Source organism: Callithrix jacchus, chromosome 13 (assembly GCF_049354715.1).
Source record: "Callithrix jacchus isolate 240 chromosome 13, calJac240_pri, whole genome shotgun sequence".
NCBI classification, from domain to species: Eukaryota; Metazoa; Chordata; class Mammalia; order Primates; family Cebidae; genus Callithrix; species Callithrix jacchus.
The window spans coordinates 28,824,987-28,846,258 of NC_133514.1; the positions used below are offsets into that span (position 1 = coordinate 28,824,987).

The 21,272-nt window shown below is 39.8% G+C and overlaps 1 protein-coding gene across 12 annotated transcripts in view; it reads right to left on the reverse strand.

Moving 5' to 3' along the window:
- The window catches only part of TRMT9B (tRNA methyltransferase 9B (putative)), a 62,682-nt gene extending 56,478 nt beyond the window's left edge, over positions 1 to 6,204 (reverse strand). For 4 of the 12 annotated variants that reach the window (XM_054243812.2, XM_054243815.2, XM_078347434.1 and 1 more), the window contains exon 1: positions 6,164 to 6,204. The gene's annotated coding sequence lies outside the window, so the exon portion shown is untranslated. Of the gene's footprint in view, positions 1 to 5,192; positions 5,937 to 6,163 lie in introns of those variants that run through there. The other 8 variants (XM_078347428.1, XM_078347433.1, XM_078347430.1 and 5 more) reach the window with 3 other exon arrangements.
- Positions 6,205 to 21,272: the final 15,068 nt, after the last annotated feature.

The window sequence follows — 21,272 nt, forward strand, 5'->3', positions numbered from 1 at the left end:
TGAAAGTGTCTTCGCTTAAACAATAAGTCATCTGATCACCCTAGGTCTATTTCATAATTGCATAAATCATTGAATTGCCATCTTTGTATGCAAATATCTTAACATTCAGAATGTCTCTGTATTTTCTTGAATTACTCTAATCATAAATTTGGTGTCCCATGGAATGTTAAAGGCTCTGATAAAATTTTAAAGACATCTGATTACTTTCCGAACACTGATTACAGTCCCAAAGGCAGTCCTCATTTCTTACAAACATTATTTCTTTAAACACTAAAACCCTCTAACATTTGTCAAACTCGCCTGCTTCACTGTATCTGCATTAAAGGGAACAGAGAAGACAAAGACATGGTCCCAGACAGCTTCTACTTGCCTCTCTTGGCTACCTCTTTGTTGTTGTTTAAAACATCAGTAAATATTCTTTGAAGTCAGAAATATGTTCACATTTCAATTATTTCCATCTTTCACCTCACCATGAGAGAATATACCACTTTCTCTTTGAGTGAGCTACTGTTCTGCACTTATAATAAAAGTACCATACTATCATAACCTTATTGTTATCCATCTTCCGGATGAACATATTCTCTCATTTTCCAACTCCAAATATCACAGGTAAATATAACATAATTTTGTTCAATAATCAATACCATCCTTTGATGTGCTAATGTAATTTGTGAGTACAAATAAACTGGTAATTTATTGCTTAAAAATAGAAGAGATCCAATCATATCTACTTCAATAGTTTGGAAAAAAAGGAATCTGACAAGTGTCAAAGTATGAAATGAATATTTAAAGTGACTTGTTTATTCTCCAATAACCCTTAAAATGAGCATGCTGAAAGTTAGAGGGGAAAGAAAGATTTGGGAAAAACACAAATACACAGATAATTCATCTAATGAAAGAACTAGCAAGCCAGGTGCTATTATTTCTCTCTTAAGACATTATTTTCTCTGTTTGTATTGTGGTTCATTAAATGGGTATGCTATCTATGGCTTTGAGAAGGAAAAATAATTTTAAAAAATAATTTTCCTAATATTTTACCTTGATTATGAAACCAAACCAAAGGAACATTATTTCACATTCAATTAGTACCATGTGCAGAGGCAGGCGCTTGGTAATTTTTAGTTATTCATTTGCTTGATGCTTTTTCCAGCAATTTCAGCTGCAAAACTATAATATCCATCTGTTTGAAAAGGTAACTGATTAGCAACTAGCTCCGTTAAAACGTTTTTTACAACATTTTGTCTTACCTTTCCAAAGTCAATCTCTACCAGCCTTAAAAATAAATATTCTAGCCAAATCTCAGAAGAAATATATTTTAAATACATGTTAGACATGATGGATTGTCACATAACATTCACTCCTGTCTCCTTAAAGTGTGCAACCCTCTACCTATGAGGCTAGAAACCTATAAACCACATTTCCTGGAGTCCCTTACAGCTAAGGTTCTGGGCACAGTGTAGGTTCTTCCAGGGAGATGAGCAGGATAAAAAGGAAGGTGGAGGGCATCTAAGGAAAACGTTTGCTTCCTTGTTTTTGTTGTTCGTAGCAATGTTCAGTTACTAGCTTCCTAGGATGGACAGGCATTTTGCAGTAGCCTCTCTGATCACTGTAACACAGCCCAAAAGGTGTGTCCTTGATGTTAGCAGTTCTAATGGTGGTTCTGATTCCCAGCCCCTAGGCTGTGGCAATGACAGCAGCAACCCTGGGGCCAGCCAGGCTGGCTGCCTGGAGCCAGTACATAAGGCTAAGGCTAGGCCCCTCCTCTACTTTCAGTTGCAACCTTCCCTGCCAACCTTCTTGTGAGCACCTAATTATCATATTCAACTCCTTTCTGCTTGAAATGGCTAGGATAGTTTCCAACATCTGCAGTCTAACAAAGAAGAAAAAGAAGGTAAAAATGAGCACTTTCAATACAGCAAGATGGCATGTAACACCCCAGAAGGACCGTGGAAGTGGAAAAGGTTGTGCTTATTTGACATCCACAGTTACGCCTTTACGAACAAGAAGTTCACAGGCTGAACTTTCCAGAACTACCCAAATCAGGGCTAACAACACTTTAGGGCCTAGGCTTGATGCGGAGACATAAAAACAAAGGTTGGGAAATAATCATCGGGACCCTCAGAGAGAAAAGAAGGGAGGATAGAAGGGAACAGAGAAAAGCAAAGAGAATAAAACCACACATATGTGTCAAGAGAACCATACACCAAATCCCTCATGTGACCTTCATCCCCTACCATCTTCATCATCATCTCCAAAAACAACCACAGTTTACTTCTTCAACCTAGTTGAGTCAAAGGGTGTCGGAGATGCAAGTGTGACAGCCTCTATCTCCCAAAGGACACTAATTACCAAGAGTACAGCACATTCTATATTCTATGCTATAGAAGTGTACTAAGCATACCCAGATGGGGGATTGAACCAGTGACCCAAATATTCAGTTCTAGAGTCAATTAGGCAGCAACCTCTCTGCAGCCTCCAGGAGATGATATTAAGTCAATATACTCCTACTTATTGTTATAAACCCCTCTTTATGACTGCTCACAATGTGTCAACTGTGCATTTTACACCTATTCATTTGCTCCCCACAGCCACCTGGGGAGATATTATTATCTCCATTTCACAGACAAGGAAATGGCTCAGAGCTGGGCTTCAATCCAGGTGATCTAGTTCAAACCCTTAAAATGCCTTCTTTGAGTGGTTAGAAGTTTCTCTGGATGAGACGTGAGTATCCAAAGCAAATGATGTTAACTCCTTTTGTAGATGTCGCAGCTAGGAGTTCTATGCAATGTACTCTCTTTATGGGATCAAGAGAAGTGAATCACAAAAGCTGAAGGACATTTAACTGGCCTTTAGCATCACTATTCAGTCTGTCCTTAAATGAATTCTCCAGTTATCTTAATGATTTCATCATGTCATTCTTTTCGGAAGAATTCCTAATTTACGAGTAAAAATGTAAGACTGTACAGACAAGTGCTGACAGCCTAATTTCAATAATGCATTATACCAGGGGCTTAATTGCAATGAGAGCTTTCACTCAATTCCTGTTTAAAAATACAAATGAGAACACTGACATGTAGTAAACACAAGGATTTCACTGCATTTTGCCCTCAACATTATGAGCCTGTATAGTGCCAAGCACGTCTTGCTTGTGTCTTCTTCAAAGCAATGATAGAGCCTTCTTCATAAATGTGTTTCAAATTTTGGAGACTAGTTCTCTACAGGAACACATAAATTCTTTACAAGTGAAATGCATGTTAGTATCCATATAGCCACCTATCAGAAATACTATAAGGTCTCGTTAATACCTCTTCTTCACAGCCCTGGTAATCTCCAGTAAGATTTGTCTGTCAAAGATACACATACATAGAGATTTACAATTTACTGGGAAGATCCCCACTCCCATTAACCTTCCAATTTACGGCAGAGTTAACTATCCACACAGGATATTCCCAATTTCACATCCCTCTGGTAAGCAAAATATTATTAAAACCTTTGAACTACCTTGGAACTTTATCCATATTAAGATACACATGCAAAAAGGTACATTTCCAAAGACATCATTACGGTAATTGAATCTTTCTAGAAACAAAATTTCTTGTGAGTTAGAAAAAGAGTATACAGAGAGCTCCCTTTTCAAATCTGATCAAATGCATTAATAAAGCAGTAGTTCTTTGGCACAATTTCCTCAGTGACAAGATGGGTCCCAACTTGTAAAGGTCTCCTTTAAATAAAGTTATAGGTAACCAATGACCATCTGAGAGCCACTTACATTCTCCTAAGTGATGTTCCAGCTATGAGCAACGCTAAGACACCACTCACCAATACTGGACAATTCTTTACCCTGCATTCTCAGCCAGCCATCAAGGACAGAGAACCCTTCAACTCTCCCTTCCTCAAACTTCAAACAAGTTAACTATTCACCAGCTAAAAGATAAAGGCTTCTGAGGTAGGTGGATCATTCGAGGTCAGGAGTTTGAGACCAGCCTGGCCAACAAGGTGTAACGCCATCTCTACTAAAAATAATAATAAAAAAAAATTTGGCTGGGCATGGTGGTAATCCTAGCTACTGGGGAGGCTGAGGCAGTACAATTGCTTGAAATCAGGAGACAGAGGTTGCAGTGAGCCAAAATCACACCACTGTACTCCAGCCTGGGTAATAGATAGTTGAGACTCTGTCTCAAACATAAATAAATAAACAAACAAATAAAAAATAAAAAGATAAAGGCTTCCATTTGCTGATGTCACATGAATATTAGTACTTTTAGTTACTGAAACAACTAAATGGTTGCCAATGGATAGCTGTAATGTCACCAATAACCTTAACCTCAAAATGATATATAGTTTAGCTCTTTCCCCACACTAAATTTTCAATGTGCATTTAAATTCATACCTACCACTTATCATAAAGCTCTGCAAGTAGAGGTTTACAGCCTTATCTTCTTTCTACATAGAGCATTGTGGGCTCACATTATTTATCACAAAGAACCCACGTAATATAAAATGACCTGGCCCGGTGCAGTGGTTCTCCCCTGTAATCCCAGCACTTTGGGAGGCCGAGGTGAGCAGATCACGGGGTCAGGAGTTCAAGACCAACCCGACCAACGTGGTGAAACCCGTTTCTTCTAAAAATACAAAAATTAGCCGAGAGTGGTGGCTGGCGCCCGTAATCCCAGCTACTCAGGAGGCTGAGACAGGAGAATTGCTTGAACCTGGGAGATGGAGGTTGCAGTGAGCCAAGATCATGCCATTGCACTCCAGCCTGGGCGACAGAGACAGACTCCGTCTCAAAACAAAACAAAACAAAAACCCCACACACCCACACATAGCAAGTAATATCATACAAATCCTTCTCTTTCTAATTTGGCATTCCTTCTTAAACTGTATTTTCATCCTGAGCTTTAAAAACTTTCTACCTTCGTTATCTTAGTTCTCTCACTCTTACTAATTAAAAATCAATTCCCCAGGGAATGATACACGTGCACTCCATGAAAAAATACGAATCCATTTTAACCTTTAATGCACTGGACATGCCCTTTATCTCTGAATTCTGATGTATCCAATCTTACACCCTAAGGCACATCCCGCAATCCCTTATTGCATGGCAGTCTCGCCTGTTTTGATCGTATCTAAGTTTTCAAGGTAAACAGGTCACCCTGGGCCACTGTAAAGACAGGGGACCGGCAGGAACTCACCCAGCCGTGCAGACCCAGGCGCAGGCTCCGGGACACGCGCGAGACGACCTGTCGCGCCCCCTCCACCCTCGGGGCGGGCGCCGAGGCGGCGGATCTAGGGAGGAACAGAGGCTTCTCTCCGCTCCCCTCTGAAGACCATTGTCAGCGCCCGGGTAGCCGGCGCTTTCTGCACAGTGTGGGGACGAGCAGCAGCTCTCCCGTTGCGAGTAGTCACAGCGCTGTCCCGCAGCCAGGAGCAAAAGCTGCTTTTGCATGAGGGTCTAGGGCTGCACCAGGTGTGACTTCCACCCCTTGACCTATTTTAGAGTGTGAGGATGAAAGGAAGAGGAAAAAATAGTCGGAGGGTGCGCGGGGGAGCGGGCAGCAGGGTGCGCGCGTGGCCATGGGGGAGCGCGCGCGCGCGAGCCCGGGCGCGTGTCTGGGCTTCCAAAGAGAAGTTGCGGCGAGGCGCCCCCAGGCCTCCAGCGCTTGGGCCCGCTCTGGGGCGCTTCGCGAGCCTCTCTTCCACTGAGGCCGCAGGCCACCTTGGCCCGCCCTACTCCAGCGCCCCACGCGGTGCGCGGCTCCAGGAGATCGGGGGCTTCGGGCTGGCCCCGCGACAGCAGCCCGGAGACCGCCCGCGGCCCCCGCCCCCGTCTCCGCCTCCCCGGAACTCCCTCACCTTTGGGGAGGCGGTACTCGGGCTCAGATGTCCGGGAACCCAGGCCTGCGGCGCCTCCGGGCAAGAAGAGCGGGCTGGCGCTCGGCGGAGCCAGGGACGGTCGCTTCCCCGCCCAGTTCCCTGCGATCGCCCCGCCCGAACGTGCCCAGGAAGAGAGGCTGGGCCGCACCCGCCCGGCCGGGGACCAGGGTGACCTTCCTGCCTCCCGCCTCGCCCTCGTCGCCGGTCTCTTCCCGCGTGGCCCGTCCTGCGTAAGAGAGGACGCCCCTGGGGGCGCACCTGGTCTGCCCGAAGCGCATCAGCGCAGTACCTGGGATGACGGCGACGTGTAGCTTTAGCGCGGCTCTTCTCACTTTACAGCCCTGGACTTCAGCGGAAATGCCCCCTTGGGGTCGGTCCATTGGGATAACTGGAGATGGGGGGTTAAGTAGTGTGTCACGGCTTAGATACTTCAAATCATTCCACGACACAGCATGTCTTAACTGTTGAGTTTTGCAAAACAAGCCTCATCAAAAAAGCACCCATCAGAAGGTGGGGTGGAACTGAGAAGTTTTTGCCTAAAACTGGACACAAACCTCCCCTCCCCCCAATGCGTTAACTACATTCTGCCAGGTCCCTAACATAATATCTTCAACCCCCCATTAAACAACTCCGTTATCATCAGGGACCTATTCACTTTAAAAATGCGCGTTCCCAGTGATGAAAAATCAGCACGTTTAGTAACCGCTCTGCCGCCCTTTGTATAGAGGTTCATGCTCCTGATCCCCTGCGTACGGGGCAGAGTTCAGGTCGAGCTGTTTTTCCAGTCTAGGTTATTTGTGGAAACCCAACTACAGTTCTCACATAGACGCTGGTCTATTTCAGGTGCTACTAAGATGGCTGATGGAGATCAGCATACTTCTGATTCTGGAGTGGTTTTTTAGTGCCACAGTATATTGGGTGGGGTAGAGTGGGGGAAACCTTTGCTTGGGCTTCATTTTATCACTATGCCCAGGATAATCTGATTGACGTTTTCTGTAAAAGCCTCCCATTCAAAAAGAAAACAAACAAACAAACAAAAAAACACCACGAGTCCAGTTTTACTTATTCTTCTTGAGCTGAATGCCAGCTACAGAACTGCAACTGCTGTTCCTTGCTTCCATCCACTGGAGCTACAACTACATTATGTCCTTGGACACAGAAGACATATTGGATACTGTGATGTTCATTGTCCTCTTCTAACAGTGCATTAGGAGACAAAGCACACCTAAAGTAAAGGATAGTGCCTAGCAAATAGTAGGACATTATAAATATCTGTCCAGTTACTGAGATCTAAACAGAATGTAGTAAACAGGAAAGTGACTTAGCTTTTGCAGGAAAATATGAGGAAAATCAGTTATAGGTGACATGATCAGGGAAGGCATCCTGAAAGTGGTGACCGGTACCTGATTTATATATTAAAAAATTGGCTAAGGACTAGGTGAGGTGGCTCATGCCTGTAATTCCAACATTTTGAGAGGCTGAGATGAGAGGATAGCTTGAGGCCAGGAGTTTGAGACCAGTCTGTGGAACAGAGTGAGATCTTGTTTCTGAAAAAAATACAAAACATTAACTGGGCGTGGTGGTGCAAGCCTATGGCACCAGCTATTCAGGAGGCTAAGGCAGGAGGATCACTTGAACCCAGAGGTTTGAGATTGCAGTGAGCTATGCTTGCTCCACTGCACTCCAGCCTGGGTGACAGAGTGACACCCTATCTCAAAAACAAAAAACAAACAAACAAAAAGAATTAACTAATGGGGTGGAAGTGAGAAAGTGTATTTGAAATACTTTCAAGATATAATAGAGCTAGAGATTCTTAACCTTTGGTAGGTAATAGGCCCCTATGAAAGCGCTGATAGAAGCTTTGAAACCCCCTTACATAATAAACAAATGTAAAATATTTGCATGTTTTCTGAAAGTTCACAGACTGGCTGAAGCAGATGTGTAGAATCCCTCGAGATTTGTGAACTATGACATGAGTTACCATTTTCCTGTCTGTTTGGAGGCAGGTAGAAAAATAAAGAGATTTTTTTCTAGGTGGGACCATCATAAGAGGCATTTCAATGGCCACCAGTAGAATTTGGGTAACGGCTATGGAAATGGAAAGAAAAACGTACTGTAAAGAAAATTTGTACACGAGAGAAACATAGCTAGACTTTTTTGTACCTGAGAATTTCACTTTCATATCTCAGCAAAAAGGGGGAAAGAATAGATAAAATATGACTGTCAAAACATTGACAGTTGCTGATGCTGGGTGCATACATGGGGGTTTATTGTATTATTTTCTCATTATTTGTGATGTTTAACATTTTTCATTTTTAAAAAATTTCAATGAATTTTTATTCCTGGTAGTCATAACCAATCCTATAGCATTTCCTAACTTGGCTTCTTAGAATGGAGACTTTTGCATATAAAAAAGAAAGAAAGAAAAGAAAAAGTAAAACAATACAAATAGGCCAATAATGCGACACATAAGATTGTTATTAATAAGTGAAGTCTATGTAAAAACAATAGGTTTTTCTCTGGGAAAGAATTATGAAATGTATTGACCATAGTCTCAACAGAAATTAGACAACTATAAAACATTAAACACATGTTTTTCTGTTTCTTTGTAACCTTACAGTTAACTTCATTATATGTTGCTTAGTTAACTAAATTTCTTTATTATTACATTTTATTATATAATTCATATACTTTATATACTTATATATTCATATTCATAGTTACATTGCATATGAATATATATGCATATGAATATGCATACATTTTTGCATTATATGTTATATACACACATATATTTATATATGACAGAATATGTTTTATATATATCATATATACAGATGTTCCTTGAATTACAATGGTTTGTTTACATTTTGACTTTATGATGATTTGAAAGCAATGCGTATTCACAAGCAGCCATACTTCTAATATTCATACAACCATTGTCTTTCATTTTTAGTACAGGATTCAATAAATCACATGAGATATTCAACACTTTGTTATAAAATAGACTTTGTATTAGATAGTTTTGCCCAACTGTAGGCTAATGTTCTGATTACGTTTTAAGGGTAAGCTAAGGCAGGCCATCATGTTCAGTAGGTTAAGCGTATTAAATGCATTTTACAGCATTTTCCATTTACAATGGGTTTATTAGGATATAATCCCGTTATAAATCAAGGAGCATCTGTACTATGTAATAATAAATGAGCTTTCTCAGTGAATTCAGTTTCTTTATTAGTCAACTTCCTGGGGCTGGCACATACCTCTTGAGGCTGTAGATGGCTGGCCATGATTCTTTGAGTACCTGCCTTGCTCACTGCCTCTTTCTGAGCAAGGCAGCCCCAGTGGTTCCTTACATATAGGCTGTACACTTTGCAAATGTGACCAATTCAGTCAACCAAAGGAGCTGCCTAGCATGTCCTATAGACTACAAGGCTGTTGCCTAGCAAAGCATAAGCTTATGTAATGAATACTCCACACCTGAAGTATCTTAAGATATGGCATTTAAGTAAGGAATTCATATAAGTTCTTTTCCTTGACCTTTTGACCATTATTTTACTTACCTTATCTTCACTGGCTATCACAGTCCTTGGCACTTAGAACTCATTGCACATATTTGCATTAATACGCGTGTATTGCCATAAGCCTCAAAATGTGCTGCATGATGCATATGTCACCGTTTCATTCATTTCAGCTTTGACTGTCTATTTTATTCAAGGACCTAGTCTAAGGTACTAGCTCTTAGTCATTGGGGGTGCTTACCTATTATTAGCATAATGGAGACTTAGCAAGGGTATTTTTACCCTCTTTTCTTCACCTTTCAAAGTCATCCCATATTTTTTAGTTATTTTAGCTAGTTTAGCATAATATCTTGATGCATAAGCAAGTGGAACCCTCACCAGGCAGAATGGTAGACCCGGGTGAGTTTAGCTTCAGATTACAAGAAGAAATTGTGAGGTGTTCCAGTCTCCCTGACTGATGTTTAGGAGACTGGAGACAAAATATTCCAGCAACAGTGATAGACAAAGCTCAAGCTTTATGGCTTCATTGGTTTTAAAGGATTCCCCACAGTGACCCAGTCAGACTGAACTGAGAATCAAAGAGGTCACAGCTGTTTATAAGTCAGCACAATTTAGAGACAGGAGTGCTAACCAAGAGCTGTCTTTGTCATTTTGGGGTGTTCATGGGCTGAAGTCCCAGTAGCCATCTCCTAAATCCTGAACCCTTCAGTTCTCCAGCCATTTTGCTGCCAGAGAGTGTGTAGCTGCTGCCTTTATCCAAGGAACTGGTATCCTCACACCTGTGAAACCTGGAGGATCTTCTCAAGGTACACAAGGAACTTCCCAGCATTGGAGATAGGATGATTTCTTCTCTAATAGGGTTTTATGCACCAAAAAAAAAAAAAAAAAAAATGCCATTCTTTCCCTGTCTTCCTGAACTTTTAAAAACTAGTCCTGCCAAATATCATCATTTCTCAAGTACCTGTCCTTGGTCCTCTGCTTTTCTCTATATATAATCTCCCTGGACAACTTCATCCACCTTTCTAACTGCAAGGAAAAACTAGGTGTAGATTTCTCAAAAATCTGTATCCCTGAATTGGTCTCATAAACCTGCAGATCCTCATGCTCGCATTGTACTTGACATCTCCAACAGGTGATCTTAACACATTCTAAACTGAGGTCCTTTGCCCTTCGTGCACCTAAAGCAGCTGCCCTTTGCTTTCTTCTACAATCTCCATCATTCCCAGTCACCTGGCACATTCTTAGACTTTGCTTCTCCTTGACCTTCATAGCCCACTGGTGGCCACTGTTTGCCAATTTTATATCTGTACTCCTCCTCCTTATTATTATTTCTATTCTAGTTGTTTATGCCCCATTACTTCCCACCTACATGATTACAATAATTGCTTAATCTGCTCTTCTGATTTTCAAGGCTCTCTTCCATAAAAGATAATTCCAGACAAAAAGCTTTTGTCTGGATTAATATTTCTGTCCTAAGAATTTATCAGTTCTTGATCTAGATCCCTCTTATAACATTTATCACTGACCTTCATATAAAGTATTATTTTAGTCAGCAAATATTCATTGGGCATTTAGTGTATGCTGAGCGCTCTGCAATGAAAGCAGTGGGGAGCAAAACAGACAAGATATCTACCCTCATGGCACCTATTAGTCTAGTGGAACAACAAACGTTATGCAAATAATCACAAGTATCACAACTAAAATATGCAACCCCAATTCGAAGCACATACCTTGAAGGGAGACTGAGAGTTGCTAGGAGAGCTCAGAGGTCTCATCACTCTCTCAGAGGGAGGACTGTAGGATTCAGCCTTAGATCCTCAGTATAGCCCAGAGCCCTGCACATGGAAGTGTTGAATAAGTTTTTGTTGAAGGAACATATGCATCAAGAACACAAAATTAAAACAGAAAAAAGCAAAATTAAAAAAGAATAAAACAAAGAAAAAAAGAGGAAAAAACAAAAGAACATATGCATCTACTTATGACATATAAGTGTGTAACCTTTTCTGTACTACACAGTACTAAATAAAACACACACAGGATATTCCCTCAAATACTGACCTCAACACATAGCCATGTTAGCGGTTAGCTTTTGTTTCTGTGACCACAAATCCATGGGGAAGCTAATCTCCAAATACACCCTGTTTTCTTTGCCAAGATGACAACATGTAGAAACTTGTTATCCTGGTAGCATTGTCAAAAACAGTTTTTGCTTTATGGCCGAAGTTCTTATGCACACTTTGATAATTTGCTGTTATCACCAGCACAGGCCCATCATCCCTCTTCCTTACAGTTTGGAATGTTTGCTGAAGATGTCAAACCACATTGTTTCTTTTACCCTATGGGAAACTGGGTCATCCTCCAGATGTCCTTTGTGTCATTCGCCAGCTGCCTCTCCGTCTCCAAAGCTGTTTGAGTATTACCTCTTCATCCCTTCTCTCTTACCTTTTGTCATGTCCCTCCTTCATCATTCTGCTATTGTGATCATGTAGTTTTTGGAGTTAGCTTTGCGCTGGAACACTGAGTGACACATATCACTTGGCTTATTTTATCTCTATTTTTTTCTTTTTTGCAATACTACTACATAATTCGTTTCAAGAAGCACATTCACACATAGAATCTCAGGTTTGATTTGGATGTCTGTGTTGTTTGTTTCCAGCTTGAAACAAACGAGGACTGGAAAAGATGACCTTTGTCATGGCAGGAAAAGAAAAGCTGCAAAAATATACAATAAATTTCACTAACAGAGAATGTGTTATATAAATCAGGGAGCAACTACATGTCAAAGAATGCAGAGCCATGATGCTGAAGACAATTTAATGAAGACAATTTAACGACCTGTTGATACAATGCAATGTTAAATAAAAAGTATTTTCGCCCCAATATTTTAACATTATACAGTATATTTACATGTATGTAGGGGGAAAATACTGGACAAGTATACTAAAATGTGGCTAGTGATTTCCTCTGGGTGATGGAATGTTCATTTTTATGTTCATATAGATATGTATAAAATATTTTTTGAGGGGGAGTCTCACTCTGTCCTCCAGGCTGGAGTGCAGTAGTGGGATCTCGGCTCACTGTAGCCTCTGCCTCCCAGTGTTAAGCAATTCTCCTGCCTCAGCCTCCCCAGTAGCTGGAATTGCAGGCATGTGCCACCATGCCTGGTTAATTTTTTTGTATTTTTAGTAGAGACAAAATTTCACCATATTGGCCAGGCCGCCTAAGGTGATCCGCCTGCCTTGGCCCCCAAAAAGTGCTGGGATTATAGGCGTGAGCCACTGTGCCTGGCCTCTTCTATGTGTTTTTCAAAGGGAAGGGGATTATATGCAGTTTGGGAGCAAAGCATATTTCTTTTTATAGCCACAACTCTTTCTCATTCTTGTAAATTTTATTGCTATTTCATCACTGCTCTTACCTATCAAGTATGTGAGGAGAAGTACCAACATGCTGCTCTCTTGTTCCTTTTCTTTATTATTATTTTAAATTCTCAAGTGCAACAGTACAAGAAAGTCTAATTGTTTTAAGTGTAGAAGTCACAGTGACCTCATGATTCTCATTGTAAAAAGCTATTTATGTCTATGTCAAAAATAATTTATATTGTATTTGACTCTTGTATTTACATCCTGTTTGTTAGGTGAAGGCAAATGTTGGCTCCCTGGTTAAGTGTCTTGACTAGATCTACCTATTAGTAATGGTAATCATGAGTTTGTATGAAAGTCAGCTCTAGGAAAAATGGAGAAATAGGGTCATTTTGTGTGTGTGTGTGTGTGCGCGCGCGGGCACATTGTGTGTACTTGTGCACAGACATGACCTCTTCTTGTCCCTAGAGATTTGATTTTGGGGAAAATAAAGGATACATTTTGAAATGGTTGGTTTTTATATTTCCTTGAAGATATTTTTAAAACTTTTGGGGGATACAAGTTTTGAGATATTTTCAAATAAATTAATACTTAAGATTAGATTCTAATGTATGTTACTAGAATTTAACACATCGTAAAATAGTTTCAGAAAACTGTGCCATAAGAAAATTTTGTTCAAAAACTATTTGCAATTGTCAAAGCACAGCTCTTATCTTCTGAGAGCAAGCAAGACAATACTACTCCACTTCAGCATTACTCCCAGAATTCGAATAACCAGAGTTCTGTGATGCTGATCTTAATCAAGACTGCTGGGCTGTAAGTTACTTATCTAAAAAGTGAAAGAGTTGAGTTGCATGATCACTGAGATCCCCCACAGTTCTTAAAAGAAAATGCATTTTTGCTTAGATCTGGAGTCAAAATGAAGAGCTGTAAAACAAAGAAGGGATTTGGTGCTTTCTTTATTGCATTCAATTGTGATCTAAAGGTTCAGTAGGAAAAATTCCTATTTTCCAAGCTGCATTTCAAAGGACTGGATATGGAGTTAACAGTTGATAGAAGCTTCTATTTAATTCATCTGAATATTTTAGGAAGAACTTGTGACATGGAAGAGGCAGGAGACTTATTCTGAGATGCTCCAGAGGGCAGACTTGGACCAGTGAATGCAAGATAAGAGGAAGAACATTTAGATTAAACTAGAGGAGGAGATTTTTAAAGTTTGAACTGCATCAAAATAGAGCTTTTTCAAGAGGCACAACTCTTTGTCTCTGGATGGGCAAAGGAAGAGGCCTGCTCATTTACTGGTGATGTTTGCAGAGGGTACTCATACATTAGACAGGAAGTCCTGTCAGACACCTCAATGTCCCATCCTGGCCTGGGGATCGTTGATGTGATATGACAATGTATTTTGGGAAGTGGCAGAATACCCAGGCTTTTCAGGTGTTTGGAGAAAGAATGAGTCTAATATTTTCACAACACAGCCTTTGCAGCTCTTATTTCTCTTTCCTGCTCTGATGGTGTCACCTTCTGCACTATCAAGAGAAACTGGTTATGTTTGGAAATAGTAGTCAAGTCAAGGTATAGAGTAATGTGAGAATGTAACATGAGGAAGAGTTGCAAAGATTGGTTTCATCCCATTTATTTGAGGGATTCATTTGAGACCAGAACAGGGAATCTGCCTTGGAGACCATGAAGAATGTTTGCATGGATAATCTGGGAAAACAGGGTCCTAGTTTGACATAAGACTGCACATACCTGCTGAACTGAAATTTGTACTTTCTTCTTCCCATTTAATGTGAAAGAAGAAAAGGAAATAGAATAAGCAAATGAGAAAGAAAAGAAACACTATATGAGGAATGCGAGCCTCCTGTAAATTATCAGGCCCAGAGAGGCAAAGGAATGAGGCAGCAGTCATGTTCCACTTCTCTCCTGGAGCTAAGTAATCATCTCTTGAATCTGCTTGCTCTAGACTGACTGTCGCCACAAGTAGCTATAAATTAATTTAACAATGCCATACACTGGACACCATAACTAATACCTTATAGCTCAAAAAAATATAGCCAGTTACTAATCATTGTCATTACCGTAAACCAATGGAAATTCCTGACAACTTGTTTGCCTTGCTGCCTTTAAAAACCTCTTGTAACGAAGGTTGAATGGAGCTTATGTCCAAAGTTACTTGGGTCTGAGTCTTCCAGGCAGTTGTCCTCATTTTGGCTCAAGTAAATGCTTTAAAATTATATTTTGTGCCTTAGCCTTTTCCATGAGGTTGCCACAAATAACAATAATCAGTAGGAAGATGACTAAAAGCATTTTAAAAATCCAACTGAGCAGTCAAAACAGCCACAAAAGGTCAGACAAGGTATTTTTTCTTCTAGTTTGTCTAAAAGAAAGATAAATTACCATCATGAAACAAAAATAACAAAACAGAGAAAATGCCATTTCCAGGATAAGACTGCAGGTGATAGTCCAGAAGTTGAAGTCACTGTCCAGGGCCAGACAGGTGGGAAATTTCCTTGGTGCCTCCAGCTTTTTTTTTTAATTGCAGGAGAGAATTCATCCATAATTTTGGACAGTGGCTCTTTCATTCCCCACAGCAAAGCTTTTCTACATTTATTAGCCAGGCCGCCTACAGGTAACTAACTGTAAAGTAACATAGGTTGCTTCTCTCAATTCTATCTGATTATAAATCGGCTCAGCATAACCTGGAGCACACAATTGAAGAATAAATGTCAAGCACAGTTTTCCTATATTCAAACTTAATATGTACTAAGAGAAAATTTTGTTTATACAAAGATTAACTTTTAATTTTGTAAACAAGATTCAATAAATATTCATGCACACTGTTTAGCCATTAAAAAAAAAAAAAAAAAAAAAGGCAGGCAGGCACAGTGGCTCACTCCTGTAATCCCAGCACTTTGGGAGGCCAAGGTGAGGCAGACTGCTTGAGCCCAGGAGTTCAAGGCCAGCCTGGGCAACATAGTGAAACCATCTCTACACAAAAGCACAAAAAAAGTAGGCTGGCATGGTGGTGTGTGTTTATACTTCCAGTTGCTTGGGAGGCTGAGGCAGGAGGATTGCTTGAGCCTAGGAGGTTGAAGCTGCAGTAAGCTGTGATCATACACTGCATCCCAGCCTGGGAAACAGAGGGAAACCCTGTCTCAAAAAGAAAGATGAAAATCCTGCATTTGTGACAACATGAATACACCTGGAGGGTATTATGTTAATTGAAATAAGCCAGGTACAGAAAGACAAATAACATGATCTCACACATATGTGGAATCTAAAAAAGTTTATCTCATAGAATTAGAGGGCAGTGTGGTAGTTACAAGGGGATGGAGCAGTGGTGGGGATGTAGGTCAAAGGACACAGAATTTCAGTTAGGAAGAAGGTACGTCATGTAAACATGATGACTATAGTTAATGACAATATCTTGTATTCTTGAAAAATGCTGAGAGTGAATGTTAAGTGCTCTCACCACAAAAATGATAACTATGTGAGATAACGCATATGTTAATTAGCTATATATAGTCATTCTACAATGTATATATACTTCAAGACATCATGTTGTACATGATAAATGCAGACACTTTTATCTGTCAATTAAATGTTTTAAAGAAATGTTTATGCAAAAGAGAGAGCTATCTTACATGAAAACAAAAATGAACACGTTTTCTCAAGATTGCAATTGATACCTAAATGTATAAAGCCAAATGACTGTAGCATTCTGTATGACTTAGCTTCAGCTTTAAAGAAAGTGTGCGATGGCTTGGGGTTCTAGAATTCGCTATCTCCAACTGTCACATTCAAATGTCAGTAAAATTTTATGTTAGAAATTATTTGGAATTATTCCAACATGTATTCATTTAAGATCCAGGAAATGTTAGAGAAAAAAGGGGGAAAATGAGGATTTAAAAAGATATTTTAGCTTTTTACTATTGACTAAGAAACACAAAAAATTTAGAAAGAAACAAACAAAAAACCTATTTGCTTCTCAGCAGATGAATTTTTAATGTTTCTGGCCAATTATTCTAATGCAAGAGCAAAACTAAGAGTTTCCTTGGGGAGGTCTTGCCTTTAGGAGAAAATAACAGGGAATCACATAGTATTTTGGTGCATTTCCTTTGTATCTGTCTGTGTCAGTCAATCAAAATTGGAATTACATTGTATTCATTTTTACTTTTAATTGCATTTTTTGTGCAACATACTGTGTTGTCAAATAATCTCCAAAAACATTAATTTTTAACAACATCATCATCTTTCATTAATAAAATATTTCTCATGTGCCTCACGGTGAACAAAGTACAATGGTGCTTTAACTCGGTGATCCTCAGGAGATCCCGAGGAAGCATTAGTATTGTTGTTGTTATTGTCCCTATTTTTTCACAAATAAGGAAAACTGAGGTTAAAGGGAGTTAAGGAACTTGCCCCAAGCCAACAAACAGTGGAGCTATGACTTGAAATGATTTGCATCTAACTCTAATGCCAATATTTAATGATTATGATAAACTTTCTCTATGTGAGAAATGTAAATGATCCAAATGAAATGCCAAAATCTGTTTGTTTGTTTTTTTTAACTCGTCAGGAGATCAAGTAACTTCTTTTAGGTTTACTGACTAAATCACCATGACAGCTCTATGAATTGCATCTTTCCTTAGAAAGTAAATTATAAATACTGTCTGTTTATTTAGATAGTAAATAATACTGTCTATTTATCAAGGTCTTCACTTTTCTTTTGCACTTGCCTTTTTTTTTTTCCATGATGGAGTTTTGCTCTGTCTCCCAGGCTGGAGTGCAGTGGCGTGAAGTTGACTCGATGCAACCTCCACCTCCCAGGTTCAAGCGATTCTTCTGCCTCAGCCTCCCAAGTAGCTGGGACTATGGGTGTGTGCCACCACACCTGGCTAATTTTTGTATTTTTAGTAGAGATCCGGTTTCACCATATTGGCCAGACTGGTGTTGAACTCCTGACCTCGTGATCCGCCCACCTTGGCCACTTGTCTAATTTTTTAAAGGTCAGTACATTTAGTCTATGCTTGGAGAATACCATAAGCCTACCTTAAAACTATGTAAAGAAATCTAAATAACAATATATTTTGCTTCTTTTACAGAATAGCATTATATGAATCACAAATTAAAACCATATAAAGTGTTGCTTTGTATATTGTAATTCACGATATGCATATTGTACTGTAATTCTCTCATTCTTGTGAGTCCTCATCCCTGTCTAAATTGTAAGTGCCTTCAGTATATTACTTATTGCATTGTCAGAGTTGAGTGCATCTTGTAATATAGTTATTCAATATTTGCTTTCATCCAGCTACTTGGGAGGCTGATCTGGGAAGATCTCTTGAAGTCAGGAGTTTGAGGCTATACTGTGCTATGATTGTGTCTGTGAATAGCCTCTGCACTCCTGCCTGGGCAACATATCAAGATCCTGTCTCTTAAAAAAAAATTAAAAATTTTGTTTGCATTGTGCATAATGGTGTTCATGTTTCATGTATCAGTAACTAAATATGAAGTACTTAAACACTAAACAATAGTCCTCTTAAATAAATTGGCCTTTGTAGATAAATTGTCTCTGTGGCAGAGATAATGTGAAGTGATCAATGAACTAGGCTCAGTAACCTCTTGGGCATTCTGAAGACTACATAGCCTAGTCTCCTTTGTGCTTAAGTGGGACTATATCCAGGTGACTTGGTTCTGGCCAATAGAATGTGGGCAGAAATTATGCATGGCAAGTTCTAGTCCTTACCCTGTTTAGATTCCTCTATGTCATGATCTCTCTTTCTTGCTCTTTCATTCTCTGTCTCTTTGTCTGCTCAATACAGGGAGAATTTAAGGAAGACAGACCCAAGAGATTAATGAATCTCCATGAGGAAGACCACAGTCTGAATTCTAAATTTAACTGTGATGTGGGCTATGGAGATGTGGGGGTTGTTTGTGATAGCCTCTAGCATCCTATTGTATTTATCACATACTGAGTTTCAGTCGTGTCTCAGGTACATACCAATACAAACTCAACTACATTTCTCTTCCTTTTCCTCATACTGTTCTTTCAACCTGACATTTCCTCTTTCCATATTTTTATCTATTAAAACTCTACATATGACAGAGCTCAAATGCCCCTTCTACAAAGCTTTGTTTCATATCACAGACAGAATAATCTTGCTCCACTGTAACCCATCACAGAATTTTCTTCCCTTCTTGTGCTTCCTTAGTTGAGTGCTGGTCACCATTGCATCCCTAATGCCCAAAGGTTGGCACTTATAATACTTATCCAACAAATGAATGAATTAGTACATTTCATTTCTCTCACAGGTTTGATCATTCCTTGTGTGTAGGATCATGTCTCATTCATCTTTACACTTCCCAGCGACAAGCACAGAACTTGGAATGTGGTAGAGGCTCAAAAAATGTGGAATGGCTAAAGTATTATTAATGATGATTGAGAGAGGTGCATTTTTAAAATACAGATGTTCATCAGAGTTTTATAATTCTTCAAGTATTTAATAACTTTCACAGGGGGAAATTTGTCATTAAATGTAACCTAAATTCCTTTTGTTGCAATTCCCAAGTCTTTAGTGATTCTTGTGTACCCTATAGTCACAGGGCACTTTTGAGCAGGAAGAGGCTCAGTTCTCAGAAGCTATTTCTGTCATGACTGATATATTTACAGAAGGGGTGGTAATGATTCAACTGCTCTAAATCAATACTGCTGAATTATTTCAGGAAAGACAGGTTTTTTTAGACACTTCTCCTTCTGTATATTCTTTTTCCCTTATGGTTTCTATAATTAGTCACAAATTTATGCTTGTATGAAGGTGAAAATTGAATATCATTATTTGGGCAGAAGTGAGAGAGAGAGCAATTGGTGACACCTACTCTACTGCTAAAGCCTCTGTAAGTAGTACTATAAATAGAAAAGAAAATAGGCCAGGCACAGCGGCTCATGCCTCTAATCCCAGCACTTTGGGAGCCAAGAAAAGAGGATCACTTGAGCCAAGAGTTTGAACCAAGCCTGGGCAACACAGTGAGATCCTGCTTCTACAAAAAATTTAAAAATTAACCTTGGTGCTGGCATGCACCTGTAGTCCCAGCTACTCAGGAGGCTGAGGTGGGAGGATCACTGTAGCCCAGGAGTTTGAGATTGCTGTGAGGTATGACTGTACCACTGCATTCCAGCCTGGTGACAGAGTAAAACCTGCTCTCAAAATTATAAAATCAAGAAATGTGTATCACATGAGTAAGATGGTCAAAATTGCACGGAATTAAATATCAAGAATTTGTCATTTTCCAAAGTATAAACACAATCTTCTGATTTCAGAAAATATACCTAAGCATTGAAAAAGCCCACCATTGTTGTTATTACACTGAAATGGCCTCAAATCATACCCTGAAATGCAAAAATATTTGTTTATTGCTAAATATTATAAAGACAGCAAAGTAATATTTTACACTGTACAGATAATATCCAAATATGTTTTTGTAAAAATTCAAACAATAGGGAAGATGTACAAAAGAAAGGGTCTATGCCTGTAATCCCAGAACTTTGGGAGGCCGAGGCAGGTGGATCACCTGAGGTCAGGAGTTTGAGAACAGCTGGCCAACATTGCTAAATCCCATCTCTACAAAAAATACAAAAATTAGCCAGGTGTGGTGGGGGGTGCCTATAATTCCAGCTGCTGGGGAGGATGAGGCAGGAGAATCACTTGGATGCAGAAGGTGGAGTTTACAGTGAGCTGAGATCATGCCACTGCACTCCAGCCTGGGTAACAAGAGCAAGACTCCATCTCAAAAAAAAGAGGGGGGGCCCTTTTGACAACCTCCTTCTCCCCTCAGTTGCACTTTCCTTCCCAGAAGTAGCCTCTGTTAAGGATGTTGTATTCCTCTAGACTTCTGTGCAATTGCAAAACAAGTATTTCTTTATACAGATAGGATAAAAAGTAGCTTTTATGTGAATAACATTGAAATAGTTTGGATATTTGTTCCCTTCCAAGTCTCATGTTGACATATAATCCCCAGTGTTAGAAGTGGGGACTAGTGGGAGATGTCTGGGTCATGGGGATGAGTTCCTCATGAATGGCTTATCACCTTAGAGATGAGTGAGTTCATGCAAGGTCTGGTTTAAGGTGTCTGGCACCTCCCACTCTGTCTCTCTCACTTTTGCTCTGGCCACATGACATGACTGCTCCTGCTTCACCTTCTGCCATGAGTAGAAGCTCCCTGAGGTCTCCCCAGAAGCCAAGCAGATGTCAGCACCATGTTTCCTATAAAGCCCACAGAACTGTGAACCAATTAAACATTTTTCTTTTTTAATTACCCAGTCTCAGGTATTTACAGCAATGCAAGAACAGTCTAATATAGTTGCCTGTTCATTTCATTTCCCCTGATTTCATAGAGTTGGATATCTTTTTCTTGCTGAATTGTAAGAGCCTTTTGATTAATTCTAAGCCCTCCTTTGTTCACTATAAATGTTGCTAAAATTTTCTCCCAGCTATGAGACTTTTAAATTTTGTTTGCG